At 36.4% G+C, this 16,867-nt stretch overlaps 1 protein-coding gene across 18 annotated transcripts in view; it reads left to right on the top strand.

The window, feature by feature from the left end:
• Positions 1 to 16,867, top strand: part of RBMS3 (RNA binding motif single stranded interacting protein 3) — an 861,233-nt gene that overhangs the window by 613,313 nt on the left and 231,053 nt on the right.

Here is a 16,867-nt window from a genome sequence, read left to right as displayed (position 1 = left end):
TTACTGTTTATCATTAGGAGGAGAGGATTTTTTTACCTTACACATACTGTGGTTGAACCCATCATTAAGTGACTAAAACTCTCCTCTATCACTAAACTTTATCCTATTCAGCTAGGAAAACCAAGACAAGACCTCTTCCTCTCGTAGAACATCCTGACAGGGTTCACTAAAAGCTAGTTTGTGGATATCTCAGTAGAGATTTCCATCAACAAAGCAGTGACAATATCTGCCAATGGATTTTGCATTTGTATTGCAACTTCATGAGTATAAAATAAAAAAAACTTGAATTGCCACTGTCATATAATGGTTATTCTTATATTTAATCATTCTTACCAACTGATTTATTTTTCTAAAATGACCATATTTTTTTTTAGTGAAATATAATGACAAATCTTAATCTTCAAATTTGTTTTTTAAATTATATTGTAGTTTATCACATGTTTTTAAGTTAACCAGAAACATCCACGATCTTGACCTTTAAATCATTTATTAAAATAAAAACATGGGTACATGGGACCAGAATTCATTTTTATAAAGTCACAACTTCTCACTATATAACACTATGATTTCTTTTTGTGTTTCTGATATTTTCCTATCTAAAAGTGACATAGGGTTAAAAAGGAGAGAAAGTGGATATAGACCAATACCCAAACATTGGTTCCCTGCTTCAGTCCATCATTATCATTCATTTTTTTATTGCCTCAATTCCAGTTATCAAAAAGTAAGTACTAATCCAAACTGCATTTCACCTCCTAGCAGAGGAGTTAAAATATGTCTTATTGTTCTCCATGTTCTGTATGAAGTTCTTACTTTGAAATGCAGAGTCCTTCATTCTTTGGCTTAATCCTCTGAAACGCACTGAATTTTCTAGGCTTGTCATCTACCATATTGCACATATTGTTGTACCTTGGGCTGTCTTAAAAAAAGACATCATGAACTCCAGAACCAGACTGTCTAGATCAGAATCCCACCTGTACCACATACTAGCTGTATGACCTGGGGCAAGTGACTTAACCTCTCTTTGACTCAGCATTCTCATCTATATAATAACAATTAAAGCATCTACCCTGTAGGATTATTAAGTTAAATAAGGTCATATATGTAAAGCCTTTAAAATAGAGCAACCACATGTTAAGTATTCAGTAAATATTTGCTATAGCAATATTTATCACCATCATGATCATCACAAATAGAGGTCAACATCACTTATTTACTGCAACATTGCTTTAGTACATCCTAAACTCTGCAATTAAGACTTTTGGAGTGGAGTATAGCTATCTTTGTTAGCAGTCCTAATTATTTTATAGAGTAGATAGGGCAATTTTTTTAAAAAAAGAGAGTACTTAGGAAAATCACTTGCATGAAACTACCCCTCTATGCTGTAATTTATTCCTTTGCTCAGCAAATATTTATTCAATCTCTACCATGAACATGGCAGAATGTGAGGCCCTGAATATACAATAACAAACAAAATTTTTATGATCCCTGGATTGTGAAGCTTAGTGTTCGGATGGAAGACAATTGATAATCAAATGTTCTGTAAATAAATAGTTATATATTTTGATAATTCTATAAAGGAAAACAATAGGATTTGATGAAAAAGAATAAGATGTAGTCTACTTTAGATTAAGTGATCAGAAAAGCTTTCTGGAGATGAAATTTAAGGTTAAATAAAATAATCAATTTAAAGATCCAGTAAAACACTTGCACAGGGCAAGTGCTCAGTAAATACTATTTTTTTTCTTCATGCAAAGGACGTGATCTCATTCTCTTTTTTGGCTGCATAGTATTCCATGGTGAACCTGGAGGCTGTTATCCTTAGCAAACTAACACGGGAACAGAAAACCAAATACCGCATGCTCTCCCTTATAAGTGGGAGCTAAATGATGAGAACACATGGACACATAGAACGGAACAACACATACTGGGGCCTTTTAGGGGGTGGAGGGTGGGAGGAGGGAGAGGATCAGGAAAAATAACCAATGTGTACTAGGTTTAATACCTGGATGATGAAATAATCTGTACAACAAACCCCTATGACACAAGTTTACCTACGTAACAAACCTGCACTTGTACCCCTGAACTTAAAGTTAAAAAAAAATAGAAAATAAAAATTATTTAAAAATATATTTTAATAAAATTAGATTTAAGTTTCACATTTTTGATATAACACAAACTAGGGCTTATTAGTATCAGAGACTCTTATTTATAGTTTGTTTTTTATTCGTTTTGTGGTTTGTTGAGGACACTTTCCTTCCTAGGAAGAGGTGAAAGTGCCTTATTTGTTGTGAACACAGTTAATAAGATTGACTAGACTTCAGTATTGGCCACATTGCTCTGCTGATTTACCATAAACATAGATCAGAAAGAAGCAGTGAGAGAAACACTAGCCTGCACATTGATGTTTGAGGACAAACTCTTCTCCTCCTTGAAGACACATTCAACATTCTCACCTATCCAACAGCTATTTTTTGGAGCCCTTTGTTTGCACCAAGCACTATGCTAAGCCCCAGATGCCGATGGGGCTTGATTTCACCATCCATCTATCTGAAGGCATCCCAAGGGAATTTCAGGCCATCTACAAAGTTTTCTCTGAAAAAAATTTGCCATTGTCACATGGAAGGCAAATTATTTTTTAAATCCCTTAAGGGTGCTTTTTTGAAAAATATTAAAGAATTACCTGGAGAAAATATTTTCTACATTAATGGTGAGAGACTATTTGAGAGGATTAAAAAGTCAATTATTTTGATTTATTTTAGTTGGGTGAAGGGTGATATGAGGGGAAGCAGAAGGACTCTCAATAACTGATTGTCATCTCCAGGGATGGTGATAAAGTCCTATGTGAAGAAGAGGTTTCAGAAATCAACAATAAATAAATAAATACTACACACTCTCTCTCAAGCACTCCTCAAGGTGACAAGACCAGAGTTATGATTCTTCAATCAATTAGTGCATATTAAACATATATCTCAAACAGGATTCATTTTACCAAAATATTTCTAAGAACTGTACTTAACCTCCTCACAGTGCTGTCTATCTGCAATGCCGGCATGACTCTTAAGCCAGGATTGCCTGACAGTTGGTAGAGTAACTTCCGTGAGAAGTTTAGGCTCACTTCTAAATGGAGGTCTGCATGTAGCTGTGAGGAAGACCTGCATGAACTCAAACATGGCCGGAACTCCCAGTAGAAGCTGTGGTTGTGTTTCTTCTTAATCTGTAACCTAACCCAAACAAGCAACATATTTGTCAGGAGCTTGAGCAAACACAGTTTCAATATGTTTGCCTCGGTTTGATACTAGTACTAGTGGTACTAGTTAGTAGCTAAGAAGGTAGGCACTGGCCCTAAACCTTGAATTTTGACCATAGTGCCGCCTGACATACAGCCGTAGAACCCTGGGCAAGGTACTTTCTTTGCTTCATGGGAATAATAACACTTACTCCAGAGATTTCTCCTGAGAATCCAATGAGCTATGGGCATGCGAGCCCATAGCCACTGGCTTACTGTAAATTGTCAATAAATGCAACATATATGCAATATATACTCAGTTTAAGACCAATTAAATAGAGTTCTTCATAATTGTAAAAAAGTACAGGCAACCTACTACTTTAAATGGTGGGTTTAGAGACTCAAAATATTGTGAAACTCAAAATATCTTCATATACAATCATCCGCATACTCAAAGGCTCTTATGATAGAAAGCCCACTTTGGTTTGCTACATGTGAGCATCATTGCATATTTTTTATCTCCCTTTTGTAGTAACTATTGCTCACTAAAATAGGATAGAGAAAGAGGCAGTTAAATAGAACTGACATTGATAAAACACCAATGATGCCAAGTACTGTTCTAAGTGCTTGTGGAACGTTACATCTTGTTTCCACAAGCCTACAACTTAATTTTGTCATTTCTGATTAAAAGTTTAAAGAATTCTACAGAATTTCAAGTATTTACCACAAACACTTAATAAGTGGCTGGGCCAGTATTTGATACCAGCTGAGATCTGGCAGGAGAATCAAAGCCTGGCCAAATGAAACAGGAAGAGAGGGAGCAAAAATGCTGTTTATTTTTCTTCTTAATCATTTACTCCTTAATTAAATAATCATTTATACCTCACCAACTTCCAGTTTTAACAAAAATAGATTTGAGTTTACTTAACCACAGATAAAATAAAACATATGGATAAATGGAACCAAAGCAAAGCAATAAAGAAAAATAGTGAGAAGGAACATTAAACTTTTGGTAGAGCATGGACATGACATCTAAGTTAAGACCTGAAATGAACTATAATTGAACTTCCTGGAAGGAAAAGCTGGCCAGGTGTGGTGGCTCACACTTTTAGTCCCAGCATTTTGGGAGGCCAAGGGGGTGGATCACTTGAGGTCAGGAGTTCAAGAGCAGTCTGGCCAATGTGGTGAAACCCTGTCTCTACTAAAAATACAAAAAATTAGCTGGGTGTGCACCTGTAATCCCAGTTACTTGGGAGGCTGAGGCAGGAGAATTGCTTGAACCCGGGAGGTGGAGGTTGCAGTGAGCCAAGATTGCACCACTGCACTTCAGTCTGGGCAATGGAGTGAGACTCCATCTCAAAAAAAAAAAAAAGAGAGAAAAAGAAAAGCAGAAAGAGAAACCTAGTAAGTTACATAATTCAGCCTAGAATGTTAGAATGTTAGCTTTTGGGGAAGTTAAGACTTGTCATAATTTTTTTTATGTTTCACTTCTGTATACTAAGAACCTGAATGATTCTTAGATAATAATTTGGGTTTATTTAATATTTATTAAGTGAATTATGAAATCAGTGAATAATACAAATCATGTCACATTTTCTATTGCTAAAAAAGTAATTTTATATAGCATCCATTTCTCCAAACAATTTCCTCTCTAATTTAAGATGGATAATGATGCCTGATCTTATTTAAGAAACTTTTATTAAGCTCTTATTTTGAAGAGCTTAATAAAAATAATTTTGACTCATTATAAACATGGTCAACTCCAACTCTCTTTTAGCTAGTTGTATCTTTAAGCTGGTAATCAGGTGAGAATCATGTGCACATTGCATTCCATGAAGCTTAGCTTCACTGATGTGACTTACATGCTGGTTCAGAGATGTATGGTCATTCTTTGGTCCTTTCTAGTGAATGTGGAATCCCGTTTGATGTAGTCTGGATATTTGTGTCCTCCAAATATCATGTTGAAATGTAATTCCCAATGCTGGCAGTGGAGCTTGGTGGGAGGTGTTTGGGTCATGGAAGTGGATCTCTCATGAATTGCTTGGTGCTATCCTAACAATAATAAATGAGTTCTCACTCTAAGTTCACATAAAATCTGGTTGGTTAGAAGGCATCTGCCTCCTCACTCTCTTGCTCCTATTCTTGCCATGTGACATGCCTGCTTCCCCTCTGTCTTCTGCCATGATTGTAAGTTTCCTGAGGCCCTCACCAGAAGCAGTTGTTAGAGCTAGGCTGGTGCAGCCTGCAGGACCATGAACCAATTAAGCCTCTTTTCTTATAAATTGCCCAGCCTCAGGTATTTCTTTACAGTAATGCATAAACAACCTAATACACCATTGGACCCTGAGATTTTGTTGATGGACTGTTCCTACTGAGACAATTCCTCTCAACTGTTCCTTAGCTCTCTCCATAGGGAAGCATCTTAAACCCACATGATGGCCAGGCGTGGTGGCTCACGCCTGTAATCCCAGCACTTTGGGAGGCCGAGAAGGGTGGATCACGAGGTCAGGAGATCCAGACCATCCTGGCTAACATGGTGAAATCCCGTCTCTACTAAAAATACAAAAAATTAGCCAGGTGTGGTGGCGGGCGCCTGTAGTCCCAGCTACTCAGGAGGCTGAGGCAGGAGAATGACATGAACCCGGGAGGCTGAGCTTGCAGTGAGCCAAGATTGCACCACTGCACTCCAGCCTGGGCGACAGAGCGAGACTCCATCTCAAAAAACAAACAAACAAACAACAACAACAAGAACACATGATAGGGGCCTTGAATCATGAATGTAAATGGATTTTCAGGCACATGACTTTATAACAATTTGAGGCCATAAGTGAATCATGGACCTATCAAGCACTACTCGTCTCTGAAGAGATCTTTGACTGCCTTGAGTTCTCAAGTTTAGGAGATTCATTTTGTGAATGTACACATGGTCATGTGCCCGGTACACAGCTATCCACAGGTGATAAAGAGCAGGACACAGGGCAAAACAATTTGCTAAAGGGTTGGGAGAAATAACCTAATAAATTCAATTTCTTTCTCGCAGGCCTCCCTTTAAAAAGCATGTATGTTATTATAGCATAACTCTATGCTTCCCATTCTCAACTCATCAGTACTATTTTTTGAAGCTGTAGGTCGTTGGTTGACATGGGCATTTTTAATTTTGTTATTACCAGACCCCATCAGATTCCCCAGGCTTCATGTGTGTTATCATAGGAAATACTTCTTTACTTGCCTCTTCCATTATGTCAGCTGTTGTTTGATAGGGATTAGGAAAGGGCACAAGAAGGAAGCTGAACAAAACTGCACGGCTGGTACCTTTCTCTGTCTTTTGTAAGTGCTTGTTAGCAATCCAGGATTTCCTGGGAAAGGACAGAAATCACAGATGTGTATATGTGCTCTCACAGAAAGTGGAAGCCAGTAACCCTGGGAAATTCGTGCTCAATCTTGGAAGTGTATCAGAGATATAATCCACCTCTGAAAACCTCCAGGCTGAGTATATATTTAAAAGGTATCTTTGCATTTTTCAGGTTAACTACATATATGACTAGTAAGACAAAATACAGCATTATTTTCTTTTCATTATATAACTGGATAGCTAATTGATTTGTTTACTAATTAATTTCCATTTCCCCACACCAGAGCATCAACTTTATGAAATCCAGAATGCAGTTTTGTTCATTGTTATATCTCTAGCCTAAAACTGTATATCACACATAAGCTCAACAAATGTTTGTTGAATTAATTAATTGATAAATGGTAGTAGAATTAGATTCTAATCCATAATACAGAAATATAACCTTGAGTAGATCTCTCAAAATATCTTAGACTCATCTTTCTCCTCTGTAAACTGGGAGGAAGGAGGGAAGAGGGACAACAAGATGGCTTGTAAAGGTCCATTCCAATTCCAGAGTTCTGTGCATTGTTAGCAGGAAGGAATATTAGTCTGACCCATCAATTCACTGATTAATTGAAAAATAGGAATTAATAGAATTTTACCAAAGGGAATTAAATGGATTTAGTAGCTACAATGTACCAGCCTATTTTGAATAAAACACAGTTCCTATGCCGGTTGATTCCAGAGGGGTAGGAAATGGATATGAACAAATCATATAATTCTGTATGATACAAGAACAAAGGATGACCAGTGTATAAGCATACCTCAGAGGTATTGTGGGTTCAGTTCCAGACTACTGCAATAAAGCAAATATCACAAGAAAGTGAATCTCAATAATATTTTCGTTTCCCAGTGCATATAAAAGCTGTGTGTACATCATACTGTAGCGTATTAAGTGAGCAATAGCATTGTGCCTAAAAACATGTATATTGGGCTTCAAGTAATCCTCCTGCCTCTGCCTCCCAAAGTACTGAGATTACAAGCCTGAGCCACTGTGCCCACCCCCATGCTCCACTTCTAATTCTAGTTCTCTTGCTATTTTTACCACATCTTCAGTGACTTCCTTCACTGAAGTCTTGAACCCTTTAATGTCATCCAGGAGTGTTTAAACACCTTCTTCCAAACTCCTGTTAATATGGACATTTTGATCTTCTCTCGTAAATGACGCATGTTATTAATGGCATCTAGAATGGTGAATTCCTTCCAGAAGGGTTTAAATGTAATTTTCCAAGATCTATCAGAGGAATCACTATCTATGACAGCTATAGCATTATGAAATATAGTTCTAAAATTATAAGACTTGAAAGTAGAAATTACTCTTGATCCATGGGCTGCAGAATGGATGTTGTGTTAGCAGGCCTGAAAACAACATTAATCTTCTTGTACATCTCCATCAATGTGCTTGGGTGACCCAGGTGCATAATCAATGAGAAGTAATATTTTGAAAGGAATCTTTTTTTTTTTTTTTTTGAGATGGAGTCTGTCACGCAGGCTGGAGTGAAGTGGCATCATCTCAGCTCACTGCAACCTCCACCTCCTGGGTTCAAATGATTCTCCTGCCTTAGCCTCCAGAGTAGCTGGGACTATAGGCACACCCCACCACACCTGGCTAATTTTTTGTACTTTTAATAGAGACGAGGTTTCACCATGTTGACCAGGATGGTCTTGATCTCCTGACCTCATGATCTGGCCACCTCAGCCGCCCGAAGTGCTGGGATTACAGGCGTGAGCCACCGAGCCCGGCCACAATGGCTTTAACTTAAAGTCACCACTCCATTAGCCCCTAATGAGACAGTCAGCCTGTCCTTTGAAGTTTTGAGGCCAGGCATTGACTTCTCTTCTCTATCTGGGAAAGTCCTAGATGGCATCTTCTTCCAATATAAGGATATTTCATCTATATTGAAAATCTATTGTTTAGTGTAGCCACCTTCACAAATTATCTTAGCTAGATCTTCTAGATAACTTGCTGCAGCTTCTGCATCAGCACTTGTTTCTTCACTTTGCAGTTTTATGTTATGAAAACAGTTTCTTTCCTTAAACCTCATGAACCAAACTCTGCTAGCTTCCGACTTTTTTTCTGCAGCTTTCTCTCACCTCTCCTAGCCTTCATAGAGTTGAAGAGAGTTAAGATCTTGCTCTGGACTAGGCTTTGGCATTAAGAAATGTAGCTAGTTTGATCTTCTATCCAGACCACTAAAACTTTCTCCAGATCAGCAATAAAGTGGTTTTGCTTTCTTATCATTCATGTGTTCACTGCAGTTGCATTTTCAATTTTCATCAAGAACTTTTCTTTTGCATTCACAGCTTGGCTAACTGGTACAAAGGCCTAGCTTTCAGACTATCTCGACTTTTGACATGCCTTCCAGACTAAGCTGAATTATTTCTAGCTAATATTTGCTAGAGGGAAGTGTATATTTAAAGCTGTGAGGGTATTTATAATGAATAACGATAATATTATTCCTTCTAGGGATAGTAGGGATGATATTAGGTGTGATCAATAGATTAATGCTCCCAGAAGTGATATAGTAAATGCTAATACAATGTTTATGTAAATAGAGGGCATTCGGTAGGTATGGGTATCATAATCTAATGAGTTGAAATCATTTATTTTTGCTTAAACTACTTACCAATTCAGCTTTCGGGTTTCAAGTGAAAGACACGCCATTCTTTCTTTCACCTGAACAACTTAGAGGTCATCGTAGGGTTGTTAATTGGCCTAATTTTAATATTGTTGTATCTCAGGAAATGGTGAGGCCTGAGGACAAAGAAAGAGATGGGGAACATCTGGCCAGGAAAAGAGTCAGAACATACATTTATCAATTCAGTTTGCTGTCTTAAATGGGTGCTGTTCATGGTGCCACAAAACTATTACAGTAGTAACATCAAAGATTATAGATCATAGATTACCACCACAGATAAAATAATAATAAAGCTTGAAATATTGTGAGAATGACCAAGGTGTGACACAGAGGAAGGAAGGAAGGACAGAAGGAAAGGGAAGGGAAGGGAAGGGAAGGGGAGGGGAAGGGAGGGGAGGGGAGGGGAAGGGAGGGGAGGGGAAGGGAGGGGAGGGGAGGGGAGGGAGAGGAAGGGGGGGAAGAAAGAAAAGAAAAGGAGAAAAAGAGAAAGGGAGAAAGAAAGAGAAGGAGAAAGGGGTGACAAAGGTGGCAGGGAGAAAGGAAGGAAAGAAGAGGCAGAGGGCTGTGTCAAAATTGTCCTGAAATTAATTTTGTCTCTTCTTTTAATTTACTGGCAAACAAACAAACACAGCAACTAACTCTACAGCATACACAGAATGGAATAGGAGGTGTTTCCCAGAATTGGAAATGTGCTAACACTGTTGTTGTTGGCATGTTATGCTTTTCGCCAAAGAATTTAGCAAAAATTTTAAGAAGGTTAAGTTTTATAGAACCCTCACCTTAGCCCATATGAAACTAAGCTGACCAAATGACATAGTGATGCAATTTGGTGTCTATACCCATAACAACCACATCTATCAAATGCGTATTGTCAGATATTGTTGTAAGAGTAGAATTTTTGATGACTCTCTGGATTTAATTAGTGCATCATTTGGATCTTCAAAATCATTTTATACACTCAAGTTCTTTTTGAAACATCAATTGTAATGATTTGTACCCTCTGGTTTTTTTTTGTTTTTTTTTTGTAATCACAAGGGATTGTACAATCTAATCTTAATGTTGAGGATATGAAGTTATTTTTTTCTTCAACTTCTTTAAATATTAGCAACAATTTCACAGACGGTCTTTTTTTAAGCAATGTCATTGATTTACCAGTGAGAGCAGCCAAATCTCACTTAGGAAATAATGGTCAATGCCTCTCAATCATCCATAAATGGAGTTGACCTAATGCTAAACTAAGCTACATGATAAGAGGGCCATTGAAGAAATTTCTAACACAGATGGTCAAATCAATTCAAATATTACATAATCCTCTATCTTCCTCCACCAAATCGTCAAAGTTTCCAAACTGTCATGCCTTTCACTTTTTTCTGAGTTGTCTGAGTGACAGGATATGCTTGAGATTTCCCACATTTCAAAACTTGTCTTTAAATTCAATTTCTCCATGCATGATGAATCATCAAATATTTACACCTAATAAATATTCCCTACAACTTTTTTTTAGCACATCAAAATACACTATGGTAATACTATTCTCCTTAATGCCAATGGCACAACAACAAAAAAGAGATCCTGGAAGGAAAGACTTTTTCTCCAAGTCAATTTAAAACTTCCTTATTCATTTTAAATATTTCATTGCATTAATTTTTCAAAGCAACAAAACAAATATTCATCAAGTGAAACTAAGCATGACCCCCCTCAGATAGGTACATCTGTTGCTTTCCTGCTGTGTCCCTGAATAATTCATTTTAATACATTTGAAGTATACACTTCATTAAAACAAGCTACTGTTGTTTACATATAAAATGTACATTGATGAAAACAAAAATGAAAGCTGTTAGAAAGCCTATCCTAAAATTTTGTTACTCCTTGTGATTTACATCTAGCTGTCTCTGTCTATTTCCTCCTACAGTGATGGTATAAAGGCATCTCCACATCCTCTGACCCATTGGGAGCTTTAGTTATATCAGCAAATAGGTGGGAAAAGTTAGCTGGTATATTTTGATACTCTTTTCCCACAGCCTTTGTTCCTCATGGACAACTTCATCAAGATTTATAGTCACTGTTTGTCCATTTTAGCTCCCTCTGCTCACATCACATAATAGATGCACCATGTCTACTGAATGGCATTTAGGAATCAAAGCCAACACAGAGAATACTAATCAGTTTTAACTTCTTGAAAATTAATCAATTTGTGCTGGTCTGATGCAGTGCAGGAAAAAATATTCAGTTTTATTCACTCCCTGCCCTTTTGAACTCTGTTAACTGATTATCTAAATGGTTTTCAGAAAGGCCTTAATTTTTTTTTTTTTTACCATTATAGCATTTCCCCCTCCTCCATTTTTATGGTTATGTCTTAAGTCAGGAAGGGAGAGGTGGGAAGGGGTGGAGACAAGAGGAGGGGATGAGAGGAAAGAGTTTAGCAGTTAAAGACACATTATTAAGTATTCCCTTTAAATAAACTTGCTTTCTATAAATATGTTATTGGAAAAAAATATTCATATGTCTTACAGATAAAGTTTGAATGACATAGAATCAAATATAAAATAATTTATATTTTCTATGTAATACTTTATCAAAATATTTGACAATTGTCACTATTGCTACTTATTAGAAAAAAGGCTATACATCATAAAATCATCAAATTTCAAAGGTTATGTACAAGAACTATGCTATTACACATATTTTTATATTAATAACTAATCATAGCAATGCAGTTTTAAAACTCTGTGGTATTTTTTTTCTGAGGATCCAGAACAATTTCTGTTTATTCAATAGTGCACTTTTTTTTGGAAAAGTAAAGTGTAAAAACAAAGCAAAACAAAACCTTTTGTTTTAATGGTGACTGCTTGACATCTTACTTTACATAAACTAGTCTCTGAGAACACACATTTTATTCCATGTCACAGTGTTTGCTCTTTTATCGGATTTGTCAAATTTTCCCAGTTCATGTGACCCTTTTGTCAGGAGAAAAATTACCTGAAACTACATACCTAGTATCTCACTGCTTGCTTCCCCACCTGTTCCCTTCCCTCACAAGGATATGAGCTCAAGTGTGCATGAGTGCATGTACGCACGCACACACACACACACACACACACACACACACACACCTGTAACCGGAATAAATAAAATGGGTCATAATAGTTGTACTATTGAAAGTCAGTTTAAGTTAATATGCTACTATAGGCTAGTATGAAGAAGTTTTACATTATTTATTTAAAGCCATATCAGAAGCCAAAACTGTAAATGTTTCTTATGTTGAAACAGGAACGGAGGTCAGTTCCAGGTTACTAGGAGACTCCACTGTGGTTTAGCTATGTTACTAGTACCAAACTTGAAGAATCATTGCTTTTTTTTTTTTTTTTTTTTTTTTTGAGACAAAGTCTCTCTCTGTTGCCCAGGCTGGAATGCAGTGGTGTGATCTCTGCTCACTGCAACCTCTGCCTCCTGGGCTCAAGCGATTCTCCTGCCTCAGCCTCCTGAGTAGCTAGGGTTACAGGCACCCACCACCACACCTGACTAATTTTTATATTTTTAGTAGAGATGGCATTTCACCATGTTGGCCAGGCTGGTCTCGAACTCCTGCCCTCAAATGATCCACCCGCCTGGGCCTCCCAAAGTGCTGGGATTACAGGTGCGAGCCACCGCACCTGGCCAGAATCATTGCTCTTAATCTTAGCTTCCTGGCTTGCGAAGGAAAATCCAAATATTTCATTTATTTTTTCTTTCTCATTTATAAGCTAAGTTTTTCTCTGCCATAAAAGAAAAAACATTCTAAGGCAAATTCCTTCTCACTGTATTTATTTTATGACACACAGTAAAATATGGTGGCCTTCTAGAAATTTCTGCTCTTTTTCTCATGTCTTACAAAGCGTAAGTGGGAAGACTCTAGGCCTTAAAGACTGGCCTGGGTTCAAATTATACCACTTCTCTTTACCAGCTCTTTCATCTTAATTTCCTCATCCATAAAATCGGGCCATTCATACCTACATTTTGGGGTTGTTGTGAGAATTATAGCATATATGTATATTCAATAAATGGGAGCTGCTATCATATTTATTGACTTTTAGGATTAAATTGTCCACAGCTTCCAACGTCTCTTTTTCTCTCTGAAACTCCCAAACTATCATTTGAGAGACGATATGTATTTTGGATATTATGCATCATGGATGTTTAGGCCTGGAAAGTTTGCTTATTTTCTCTGGTGTTTTTGTACACCTGTAACACTCTTGCCCTACTGTTAAAACCTGACAGCAAGCCTGAGTATAAACCAGGAGCCCTTAGGAATATCAGATTAAGGATCAGCCCAGGAATCTACTTTATGGGCTATTTGCTCACATACTGCTGTTTATCTATCTGACCGGGCAGTGACAAAGTCAATACCACCAACCACAGCCTTTCTTCTATGGATTCTTAGAAGGCTTTCTACTGTTCTCATATTATATGAACAGCAAAGGTGACCTTTAGTCCAAGGGTGTGGATAAATATATCTATTGTGTGTATAACATAACCCCAGTTCTCACAGCAGAAAAAAAAGGCCTGATTATTTGATTGTTTTGATAGCGGCGTTTTAAAAGTTCCAAACTAGGACAATACTTACTTAAATATAACCCATGATCATTTTAACAGGCATCGTCCAAAGAACATTGTTTGCCCCTGACAAATAGCATGTGCCCACATGTCAATGAAATAAAGCAATAGTTATTTTAGCTTATATGCCCACTCAATTTGTTTATGCCCTATTTGTAACATGCTACTTATTTTACTTTTAGTCTAAAGCCTTGCATGTCAATATCTAGTTAGAAGTAAGTTCGGCTGCGGGTAAAATTCTGACAGAGAAGAGGGACAGATGATTGGTGGCCTAGTAGAGTTAGGGCAGTCTGATATAAATGAAAAAATTAACTAGCATCCGGTGCAGTTGTAACGTTTATAAAATGTGAGTGTGTATGTTCATACAATTTATCCTTATTATAAGACCCTCTCTGCCCTTAAGATGCAGCACTCTGAATGGTGAATGCTAAAAACACAGACTCTTGATCAAGGTGAGGGAGTTGGAAAAGACAGGACAAGAAAGGAGGCTGACTTTCTGAAGATATGATGAACGGCTTTATCTGAAAGCTCTAGTACTATAGCTCTCTGATGGGATCCTATTTGATACTCACAGCCCATTAAGGAAAAAGAGTAATGTCTTTCTTGGGCAAATGAATAAGCTGAGGCTCAGGGAGAATAAATGACGTAGCAAAGATCCTGTCAAATCCCTTTCCCTTTTCACTAGTTATATGGAATCAGAAAACTTAAGTTTTAGTTTTATTCTGCCACTTTCTTAGGGACTTCAGCAAATCAGTATTTTCACCTGTATAATGTATGATAATAACTCACTGCTATGCTTATATTTCCTGGGTTATTTTTTAGATTGAAATTAAATGGTGACTCTGAAGATGCTTCATGAAAATTTCAAAGTACTGAATAAATACAAAACATTATCTAAATGGCAAAATAGAATACCCCGCTTCCGCCCATCCCCATCACAGCATAATATGGTTTCTATTAAGAGGAGATTTGTGGACAAAGGGATGTTAAAGACAAAAGCTAAAATTCACTGGAGCATCTATCACCTACCTTAATATAATCACAGTTTGCAAACTGGTTGTCTGTAGTGTTTAATAGAATAGAGCCAAAAGATATATTTTATCAACACACATTTTATATAATATATGTGTAATATAGCACTATATATTATATGTATAATGTTATATGTAATATAACATTAGATATGTAAAATGTATGTGTTGAAATATATAGACACACATATACATACATACATTTAAACAATCTCAAGCTACAGAAAGTTGCAAGTGAAGAATAAGAAACATTTTTAAATCACTTGAGAGCAAGTTACTGGTATGGTATATTTTCAAGAAACTGCAATTATTGTAATTATTATCAAATGAGTAATTATAAAGAATTTAATCACATTCAATTTGGCAATATTTTATGCATCCAGAGTGCAAAGTAGGCTATTTTATTCTTCTATCTGTATTTTTTTCTAAACTGCTTCTGATATTTTATAAAAATCATACAAAATCATTAGAGAACACCTAATCCAAATCCAGCATCACAGATAAGGAAATTTATACCAAGTTAAGTCATTTTCCCTGGACCACCAGGTTGCATGTAAATCACTTTATACAAGCAGTTTGACAAAACTTGGTATTTTAACTGCTCCTCTCAAAAAAATGTAAGACTGAAATTATTTGTGTTCTTTTTCTTCAAAGTGGTCTAGGCATATTCATGTTTGATATAAAACTAAAAGAAAAAAATGCTGACAAATGAAATAGATACATAAATGTCAATGTAGAAGCCATTGGTTTAGAAGATGATTTTTAATTGATTAGGGAAATTAACAGAAAAAAACAATCACAAAACAGGCGCAAATAATTTATAATTAGCTCTATAATATATAGACTTATATTCTATTTGCTTTAATGTTTTTTGAATACATGTCAAGTAACCCAAAGGCACCTAGAGCTTGGTGAACGGCAAAAAAGAACACTGTATGTATTTTAAGATTGATAACAGAAGCTAAAAATTATATACACTATGTGCCAATCATTGACATTCAACTCTACTGTTTTAATACTCTTAAGAAATGTTAGAATCTGATTTTACTGACACAAAGCCTATACTTCTAACACTCTGAGCTCTGTGTGTTTTTAAAAAATGCTGCCATATCTTACTGTTTATTTCTGGAAACTAGAAATAGGCTAGTTGTTGGAAATTTCACTCTGTTTCTGATTTCTTCCTTGTCAAAAAGTCAGTTTGTTCACATTCAGAGCATAAATGAAAACTCAATTTGCATAATGCCTTAAATAAATGACAAAATGAATCTGTGATTTTTTTCTGATGTATAAATAAAGATACCAGTTGCTTTAAATGTTAATCAATAACATAGCTTACCACAGTTTACCATGCTTTCTGGGCAAAGAATCTGCATGTACGTGTGTGTGTGTGTGTGTGTGTGTGTGTGTGTGTGTGGCAAAATTCTGTTGAAATTCCCAGTGATATGTACTGAATGAGTTCAATTCCCTATTCTGAAACTACTACTACTAGTATTTTTTAAATTATCTGTTCTATGTTTGAATAAGGTTAGATTTCTAAGTTTAATCATGCATTGCATAACAACCTCTTGGTTAATGATGGACTGTGTATATGATGGCGGTCTCATCGTATTATAATGGAGCTGAAACATTTCTATTGTCTAGTAACACTGTAGCCATCCTAATGTCCTAGCACAATGCTCTGCTTACATGTTATTGGTGATGCTGGGTAAACAAATCTACTGCACTTCCAGTCATATAAAAGTATAGCAATACAATTATGTACAGTCCATAATACTTGATCATGATAATAAATGACTGCATTAATGGTTTGTATATTTTCTATACTATACTTTTTATGGTTATTTGAGAGTGTACTCTCTGTACTTATAGAAAAAAAAAGTAATTGTAAATAGCCTCAGGCAGGTCTTTCAGGAAGTATTTCAGAAGAAAGCATTGTTATCATAGGAGATGACAGCTCTATGTATGTTACTGGCCCTGAAGATCTTCC

Source organism: Pongo abelii, chromosome 2 (genome assembly GCF_028885655.2).
Source record: "Pongo abelii isolate AG06213 chromosome 2, NHGRI_mPonAbe1-v2.0_pri, whole genome shotgun sequence".
In the NCBI taxonomy this organism is placed as follows: Eukaryota; Metazoa; Chordata; class Mammalia; order Primates; family Hominidae; genus Pongo; species Pongo abelii.
This window is presented reverse-complemented; position numbering and strand designations above follow the sequence as displayed.